The sequence below is a fragment of the Pteropus vampyrus genome, unplaced genomic scaffold (genome assembly GCF_000151845.1).
Source record: "Pteropus vampyrus isolate Shadow unplaced genomic scaffold, Pvam_2.0 Scaffold4, whole genome shotgun sequence".
NCBI lineage: Eukaryota > Metazoa > Chordata > Mammalia > Chiroptera > Pteropodidae > Pteropus > Pteropus vampyrus.
Genome location: NW_011888785.1, coordinates 7,292,234 through 7,302,673, shown reverse-complemented (window position 1 = coordinate 7,302,673; position 10,440 = coordinate 7,292,234). Strand labels below are relative to the sequence as shown.

Here is a 10,440-nt window from a genome sequence, read left to right as displayed (position 1 = left end):
TTTTGGGGAGAGATATCTATTCCATATCTTGTTTACAGAGGTAGGGGCACACCAATTATGTTTACAAAAATTCTGAGCGCTGTTTACACAGAGGGTACATTTAGTGCATAGAAATTATGTTATTTTAAAAGAAAAAAAATTGGGTAGCAGCTACATGGGTGATTCAGACTCATAAACCAAAATCTTATCTGTGGCTAAGCTTTACAGCTCTTCAAGGGGTAAACAGATTGAGGGGACTTGCTGCCAGTGCTCATTCCCTGCTCTAACAGAGAGATTACTTTTTACTCACAAAAAGTCACTGTATGCTTCTGCTTTATTTATTTTTATGTATGTGCATTATATGTGACATTAAAAATTTAAAAAAACTAATCTCATTCTTTAATATTAACTTATGAAAAATACACCCAAGTTTAGTAAAATATTGAGCAAATAAACAGCAAATTCTAAGATAATTCTGTAAATTTTGAGTAGCTCACAGAATTCAGTAAAAATTCAGTAAATTCAGTAAAAGAGCAGCAACTGAAATATTGACATATTATTTCTTGCCTAAAATGACAAAGAGATGTGATACCATGACCTAATTTCTAATAAGTCACAAAATGATGGGGGGTGGGGTGGGCTAAATGAGGAAATATACCATCAGTAAAACGAAATGTCGTGAGCGTGTGTGTGTGTGTGTGTGTGTGTGTTTGACATAGGGTGTTTTAGAAAAACAAGATATTCTAATGACATCTAAATAAAAAATAACTTTTTAGACCTAAAAAAATCATTTAGAGCGGTGGTTTTCAAGATTTTTAAAGACAAACAGATATTTTTTAAAAATTGATGCAGTAGGAGTCTTGGAGTTTCTCCCTTAGATGTAAGAACAGCTGCCAACTGGCAAGTACATATTCTTAGTAGGACAGACTTTGCCAAAGATTATACCATTGATCTGAGGACAAAGGCAATGATGTGAAATGAATTCAATGCCGAGTCTAGGAAAAATCCGATGTTACGTTACATATGTCTACACTTTTCTGGCAAAGTATAATTTATTCTGGCTTCATAGTTTATTTCCTATATGTAGCTATGATTTCATGATTTTAAATTTTCAGCACTTGTTATCATTAAAATTAAAATATTAATTTAATACTACATATAAATATTTCATGTATGAAAGTCGACTTTGCAAATTGAAACTCAAATAATAACATCCTTTTCACTAAAATATGCTTTTCTTTACTTCCATGTTTTATTTCTATATTTGAAATACAATAATAGAGGGACAAGGATGTATCTATTGATTAGTATTGGTTTATATTCTATAATTGATTGTATGAAATATATTAAGTTACATAAATTAATATTGATTATATCGGTTATACTAATTGCTATTAGTTAACATTATATATTCTATTTAATGTTGGTTTACTCTGATTTTATTGAACAAGCATCCACAGGTTTTTATCAAACATTTTTTTTAGAATCCTGTGACATAGAAAAAATATTTTTAAACTTTTTTTAGTGCCCTATGCGTCTCTTGGTTTCACCATTATAAACTATCTCCTGGTAGATTTCTTTCTCTTCTAACTCTTAAAAATGTGTTCATCCCCTCCTTTGCCCATTGTTCTTCTCAATTTGTCTCTATAGCATTATTTTATAATCCATTCTCTGTCATGGTTTATCTATTATTCATATCTAGCAACTCATAAATGTAAATCTCCAGTCCTGAACTTTCGTCTGAGCTCCAGATACATATAATCAACATCTTCTAACATATCCAAGACTTATCTAGTTGTATGTCACTCACAACACACACAAATACATTGATGTTATATTAATTTACATTAAATATTTTTTCTGCCTTAAAACACACAATTTTCCATTTTCTGGTCTGTGTCTAAGTCCTCAGCCTCTACTCACAATTCCTGCTTCACATGTATACATTAAAACTGAATTCTGCTTTTGTCTCATGCACATTTTCTTTTATCTCATGGTATTGAAATTTCATCTGTTTCTAGGTTTATCTCACCTACTATTTCTTGGAGAATAAAGCCTTGCTTATTTATCTATGAACATCCAGTGCCTAATTCAGTGTTTAATATTGATAATAAATATTATTTGAACTGAGTTGAACTCATCTAAAATGTCGAAATTCAAGCTAAACGTTGACATTAACGTTTCAACGTACATTTCCATAAAGCACTATGGCTATTAACTAGATTCACTGTCACTAGTAAAATTCCAGATAATACATGTTAATAAGGATTAGTAAAAAGACCCATAATTTCACTTATTCACATAGAAGAAAACCTACATTTACCTGCAGGATGATGATTTAATGTGTAAACAGACAGCACAGTAACCATAACCCTCCCCCATGTAAATATATGTCATTCTGTATATACAAAGTACTTCTACAACAAAATAAAGGTTAGATAACTGAGATTAAAAGCCATAGTGCATAATTTTATCTTTATAAATATGTTATTGCTGCAATTTCAAGAATTATTTTGAGAACTAAAAAGTAGTAATCTCTTTTATTACATCACAGATTTAATTATTTTTATGACCCAATTACTAATGATAAAAATTAAAATAATATTCTTGTATTAGGAAGAACAATACAGTAATTCATTATAAAAATGCCTATATTTTGATGACAATGGATTATGATCAAAAAGAGAGTTCAATGGTAAGAAAATGTATATTTTGTCCTTTTATTTGTATTCTAGAAACTATTACAATTAGAAAATTTTCTTTCAAGTAACAAATATAAGAAAAATGAAAATAAGATTTTTTGTAAGTAAAACATAGAGTAAGCATTCCGATTTTTGTTTATGTACATCACTACTGTGTTGGTTAACCAGAAAAAGAAAACAGAATACCGCTTTAACTTTAACTGGGGAACAATAAATCAGCTATCTCATACTGCTTGTAGAACATGATAAATTCAGAACCTACATTATATGACACCAAAATGCTATTTTTTGTAATCAAATAGTGGACATGATTGTTTCTGGGTGATTTCCTGTATAAAAATTGATCTGAGAAGGTATTCTATAGAAATCAGCCTTGCTATTCACAACTGATGCCTTTTTTTAATACACTAAAGAAAATGCCACAATCACATCTCATTCAAATAATACTAAATTAAGTAGTCTCACAACCTTATTTGATTTAAAATTAAACATGAAAATAAGTAAATACACTTCTGACCACTGATTTTAACTCAAATTTTCACTGAATTTTATTTATTATAATTTATAAAAAGATAAAATTTACAGATAAATTACCAAAGATCTCTTTATTACCAAGCCCAACATATTAAAATCTAGTTCTATTAAAAATTAGCTATTATGACCTCTCAATACATGACTCTTTTTTAATATTTTTTTATTTTTTTAATTTTAATTAACATACAATATATTAGTTTTAGAAGTACAACATAGTGATTAGACATTTATATAACTTATGAAGTGATCACCCTGATATGTCTAGTACCCATCTGACATCATACATAGTTATTGCAATATTATTGACTAAATTTCCTAAGCTGTACTTTATATCCCCATGACTATTTTGTATTACCAATTTGTACTTTTAATCCCTTCCCCTTGTGTACGCATACCTCAACCTCCCCTCACCCCTATCTGGCAACCATAAAAGTGTTCCCTGTATCTGTAAGTTTGTTTCTGTTTTGTTTGTTTTGTTTTTTTAGATTTCACATGTAAGTGAAATCATATGGCATTTGTCTTTCTCTGTCTTACTCCATTCAGCATAATACTCTCTAGGTCCGTTCATGTTGTTACAGATAGCAAGATTTCATTGTTTTTTATAACTGAGTAATATTCCATTATGTATACATACCACCTCTTTATCCATTGATGGACACCCAGGTTGCCTCCATATCTTGGCTTTTGTAAATAATGCTGCAATGAACATATGAATTCACATGTTCCTTCAAAGTAGTGTTTTGAGTTTCTTTGGATAAATACCAGAAGTGGAATTACTGGGTCCTTCTTTGTCTCTTGTTATAGCCTCTGTTTTAAAGTCTATTTTGTCTGTTATAAGTATTGCTACCCCAGCTTTTTTTGCTGTTTCTATTTTCATGAAGTTAAATTTTTCATCCTTTTACTTTCAGTCTGTGTGTGTGTCTTTCGATATAAAGTGAGTCTTTTACATGCAGCATATGTAAGAATCTTGTTTTCCTATCCTTTCAGTCATCCTATTTTTTTGATTGAAACATTTAATCCATTTGCATTAAAATAATTATTGATAGGTATGTAGTTATTGCCATTTTATTATTCATATTTTTAATCTTTTTTTTCTTTTTCTTAAAGAAGTCCCTCTAATTTTTTATAACACTGATTTGGTGCTGATGAACTTCTTTAGCTTTTCTTTATCTGAGAAACTCTTTATCTCTCCTTTGATTCTAAATCTCTAACACTACTAGGTAGAATAATTTTGTTTGTAGGTCCTTGTTTTTCATCACTTTAGATATTTCATGCCAATCCCTTCTGGCCTGCAAATTTTTTGTCAAGAAATCAGCTGACAATCTTATGAGAGCTCCCTTGTAGGTAACTAATTGCTTTTCTTTTGCTGCTTTTAAGATTCTCTCTTTGTCTTTAACCTTTGGCATTAAAAGATGGTGTGTCTTGGCGAAGGCCTCTGTGCTTCCTGGGCTTATATGTCTATTTCCTTTGCCAGGTTAGGAAAGTTTTCTGTCATTATTTTTTCAAATAGGTTTTCAATTTCTTGCTCTCTCTCCTCTCCTCCTGGTACCCCTGTGATGAGAATGTTGGTACACTTCATGTTGTCCCAGAAGTCCCTTAAACTGGCCTCAGTTTTTTGGATTCTTTTTTCTTGTTGCAATTCAGATTGAGTGTCATGAGGATCAACTCATTTCATGTCTCGTCTCCTCATATCAGTCTTGAGGTGGCCTCTTCTGCATGCCCCCAATTGTAGGACTTCTGTTTAGCTAGACTTCAGGTGATTCTCAATGATGATTGTCCTGTTTTTCAGTTGTAATTTTGATGAGATCATGAGAGGAGGCAAACACAGCAATTACCTACTCTGCCATCTTGACTGGAACCTCAATACATAAATCTTTGTTTTCTTAGGACAAACCTTAATCTGGGTCTATTATTTGTGAATCAACCTCAGATTCTGTGAAACTTCTGAAATTATATACATATTTTGAGTGTTTTGGGAGTAATCGTTAAAGAAAAGTGGTTCATAATGTTCTTCAGACTCTTAAAATACTTGGTGATTCATAGGATCTTAATACCTAATTGATATCACTGTCATCTGGGATGTAAGAGAATGAAAAATTAGAAACTCAGAAAGTCATCGGAGCCCTCAAGAGACTATGTTTGAGTGTTTGTATCCAACTGAATTTTCATATCGGTAAGTTAATTTTCTGTATAGCTATTATTTGTTTCACTCAAAATAGATTTCCCTCTTCTTTCACTGCAAACCAGTCACACATTACAGATAATACTTAAATGAAGTGTTACAGAAATCTTTCACATGCTGTTTGTAAAAATTACTAACATCTAGAGCTACATGTTTTTCAGTTCCAAATAACTGTATAACAAGAACTATAATTTCTGTTCGAAGTAAATAATAAGAATCCCAAAATGGTTCACTCATTTTATTATTAATATAAGTGGCTACTTAAAAAATGTGACATAAACACAACTTTTTGTTTCTGTGAGGTATATGTGTGTATGTCATTTGCCGGAGAAAAGCCTATGTAACTACATAGTCTATTTCATCACTTCGTTACCCACTTTTTAAAAAGCTATTATAATTTGCTTTTCATCCTGTTTTCAGCACACTAATTGTTGGTGTCCAACTGATAATTAACTTGTTAAAACTGACGATTGGGAAACCACCTGTATATACAAGGAGGTTTTCATCTTTTAAGATATTATTTTTAGAAATTTATTTTAAAAACAAAAACTTTCTGTGTTGCATTTTAATTTCCCTAATTGAAGAGGATATTGCCCTTAATTATTATTTTATTTTGCTTTGTTTTGCTTTCTAAATGGCTTCCAAATAGTTTGGTATAGGATCCAGAGTTGAGTGTGTATGTATGTGTGTTTATACATACATTATATATATATATATATATATATATATATATATATATATATATAGTTTCTTAAGAACATAAATATATGTATTTTATTATATCTCTATTTTTTAAAATTAAATTAAAATAGCCAGAATTGGGTACAAAGTAGACAAAATCTTTTTGTTTATGAACAACAGAATAGTTTGTTGTGCCTACTAGGTCGTTCTTTTCTAGTAATACTATCCTTATCAGATGGTTTTGTTCATCAGCCACTCATTTTCTGAATTAATTCATTTGGGACATAAAAAATAAAGCTTTTAGAAACATTATTGACCACATTATAAGTCCTGGAAAAATCATCACAGGAAACTGAAACACTGAAACATCCACAGGAAAACAATGGAAAGTCTCAGATGTTTAACACCAACAGCAGTTCAAGATAGTCTTTCAAGTTTGTTTGGCAATTTTGCCCTTCATGAAATATGTATATACTTTAACCAAGAAGAACCTATTAAAAAGTAGTTTTAGTGGGAGAAAAATGTATGTCCATTTTTTTATTGTGTTGAACAATACATGATTTTAATGTTGAAAAATTGTCTGAACTCTGCTATATGAGAAGACTGATTAAAACCACGTGAAATACCTAAGAGCATTTTATAACTTCTCTGTAACTTCTTCATTATCCACTGCTTGAAATGAGTAGAGGATATTGCAATGACTTAATTCAATAAGTTCCTACTGTAAGATGTTTCAAAAGATCAGCTTGAAAAGAGTTCCTGCACCTTCTTATTAATAAAATCCACAGAAAAACAAGAGTATATTTGACATGAGCTTGCCCAATGGCTTCACTGCCCCTCCTAAGATTGTAATTTGATCTTCATTCTGAGTGCTTGCTTCGGCAGCACGTATACCAAAATTGATCTCATTCTGATGGACATTCAGCATGATTTCTGTAAAGCAAATTAATCCTCGGAAGGAAATTATCTCGAGTAACATCACCAGAAGGGCATCTTCCCTTGAAATCCAGGGTTTCAGTTTTGCAGTTCGACAGGAGTAGTCCAATCTTTTACCCACCATAAAACACACACTAAACACCGAAAGGCCCCTTGTACAAAGTTGTATCTCTTTTTACAATTCAAGAGAAGTAGAAAAATCGATGCATTTAAAAAATGTTGGTTTATTAAATGTATTTTTTCACTTAGCAATGATAAATTTTTGATTTAATAAAAGAAATTTATTGAAATCTATAGATAATTCAAGAAACTTAATTTTAGATACTAATTTGAAGATATCTCCTAACCTAAGGAACTAATAATATAACATTACAGGGAAATGTAATGAATTGTTTGAAATACCACCTTTTAAAAAAAAATCTCTATTTTATAGTAGAGATATTAACAAACAGTTAAATGAGCTTGAGAGAACTGAATGAAGCACTGCTCACATCATCAGTCTACAATATTCTGTATAAATGTATACCAAATAGGCAAGAGGAGCTTAAACTCTTGGCAGAATATGTTACCAATATTAAGTGCCTCTGTCATACTTACCAGATTTCCAATATATCCCGAGCTCCATCTACAGACAGTGTATTAAAAGGTATTGAAACAACTTTAAAAACCAAAGCATAATAGCTTCATTAAAGAGTTCCCATTAGAACTGCTTTTACAAATGATGCAATAAGGTCATATTCTGCCAGATGTACAGTAAACAGAAACTCATGTTCTACGGATGGGATGTAAAGTGGTTCAATTTCTCTAGAAACAATATGGCAATGTATTTTCTATACTTAAAAATAGTCATATACTTTATTCCATTTTTATGTCCCAGTCTAAGGAATCAGAAATAAAGTTAAACAATCATATGCAAAGATGTTCTATTTAATATTATTTACATTATTAAAAATTGAGAACAACTTAAATATCTAACAAGTTAACAATAATCAATTATTGTATGACTATATTATGAATTTTATTTACCTATTAGAGATAATAATTTGGATTATTTTACAATATGAGATTATTTTACAATATGAGAAAATACAATATAATGGGAAAAGAATACGCTGCTGCATCAAAGAGTTAAATTGTTGATTAATGTGCTATGTATACACATGGAATCTCTTTTATAGCAAGTATATATAGAATGATTATAACAACTTTATTCTTTTCAAAAGAAAAACAATGTAAAATTATTGAAAGTTCATGCAATTGTGATTCTAGACCCAGATTAATCACTAATTTATATTTGACCAAAAAATATTTAATAATATTAGGGCTTACATTCTTAGAACTATTATTAGACTTGACTAAAGATTTTAGTTTTTTATTTGAGATACTGTCAGCTGGAAAAATAAAAAAGCGTTCTCTTAACCACTACTGAGGTTTATTCATAAGTAACTTGTCAATGCCTTTGATCATTGAGGAGACAGAGCAGATTAGAAGACAATCTAATTTGAAGTCAGAAAGCAGTAGAACATGCCGATACCAGTTCACATGCTGATACCTGCTGACCTACATAGTGGATACAACCAGGTTTAGGTGTTTATTTCCTAAGCTAATGTGGTGCTGACCTTAACCCAAAATGTAATGATTGGATGCAGACATTTTCAAAGCTGTGATGCAACTTCAGGGATGAAATTTAAAATACAAATGACCATGTTCTTAATGAAAATGATAGAGAAAGAGACACTAGCCATAGACTTTGCTTTCACTTTTGTAGAGGAATCTGTGTAACAAAACCCATGGTTATATTAAGTTACCTTTTAACGTATGTTTTTAAACTTCCAATGAAGAATAGGTTCACTTGTAATTTGAGTCATATTTATTTAACCGATCACTGACAACTATTGAGTGATTTGATACAGTAGTCATGGGTATGTTATTTTGCAAAGTTTGCAGTGAATGGACACATACTGTTCTTCACTTGGAGACAGAACTGCTCTAGCACAAATACATAAAGGAAAATTTCTCAAGAATTTCTCCATTTTCCTCTACTTATTACCAGTAAAGGCAAAATGTTAAGAGAATGAGAATATATACATTTCAAATAATAACCCACATCTAACCCAAATGAAAAATTGAATTCCAAAAATCCAATCCTCAAAATTTAACCTATTCCCTAGAATCCATATAATATCTCCCAGGGCAAAATTGGCAGAATGGTACTAAGCACACATATTGTTGCACATGTGTAAAAATGTAATCTTGAAAGAGGAAAAAATTTTTACTCTATTCACTAGTTTTTAGTTGTCACCGTCATAAATATACTCACTTGAAATTTCAGAAGGTTCAAAAGAACTATGTCTCCTACAAGTGTTGGCATTTTTTTATATGTGGATACATTTTTTATATGTGGATACATTTTGAGCTCAATTTACACACACTGCTATGAACATAATCTTTTTTCCCTCTGAGTTAGCACAGAAGGCCCACCTGACCACATCCATATGTAAATCAAAGAAGGATTGTACACTTTATCTCCATTTGTGGATGGATGGCTTTAGATGATCTTCTGACAGGTTCATATATCACCACTTCGATTCATTAGGATTTCTTCTGAAATGTCAGTATCACCAAAACTGGGCATGAAATTTTTTGATTTCCATAAATGTTGCATTAAGGTAACATCACCTGTATCTTAGCCAAGGGAAAATATTGTTTAATTAAGCTTTTTAAATCTCTCAAAAACAAAAGACATAGGAAATAAAGGACAGAAACTGATCTTGAATTATGGATAGCTCAAACTATCATACTAAAGCGAAAGAAGATAAATGATGGCGTTGGAGTTTTAACTCGTTGCTGATTGGTTTCTAACTGCTACAAATCTTTCCTTCTAAGAATATATCTTTGAGCAGATTAGGAAAACAGTAAAAAATATACCATTCTCCAACAAATTTTTCTCTTTTTATTTCAAGTCCAGGGCATCTCTAGAAATTTAAAGGTACAGCAGGGTCTTATGTTGGAATATATTCACTTCATATAAGGAATGGATAGTGGGAAAAAAAAAAAAAAGCCACATTGAAGAAGAAACAGATGACTATGAAAGTATCTAAACATTTTATGTTTACTTAAATTTATTAAAACAATTTGGTCTTCAAAACGGGCTAGATAATAGCAGCCTTTCAAGATTTTTTTTTATTGTTATTATGTATATTTTGAACCCTGATTTGGAGTTACATACTTTTTTATATTTCAAAATATGAAGTAGCTCAACTATGGAGAAAATGTGACTGTGTACCCGAAAAGTATCAGTTTGTATATATGGAGATCAAAACTTATTCTACTTTTGTCATGAATTGTCTAGTTAAATGTAGGCAAGTCATCTAATATCTCAAGACTACAATTTCCAATCTCTACAAAAGAGTTAAGTCTTCAACA

At 30.8% G+C, this 10,440-nt stretch overlaps 1 pseudogene; it reads left to right on the top strand.

Moving 5' to 3' along the window:
- Positions 1-7,470: 7,470 nt before the first annotated feature.
- LOC105295075 overlaps positions 7,471-10,440 on the top strand; it is a 9,532-nt pseudogene continuing 6,562 nt past the window's right edge.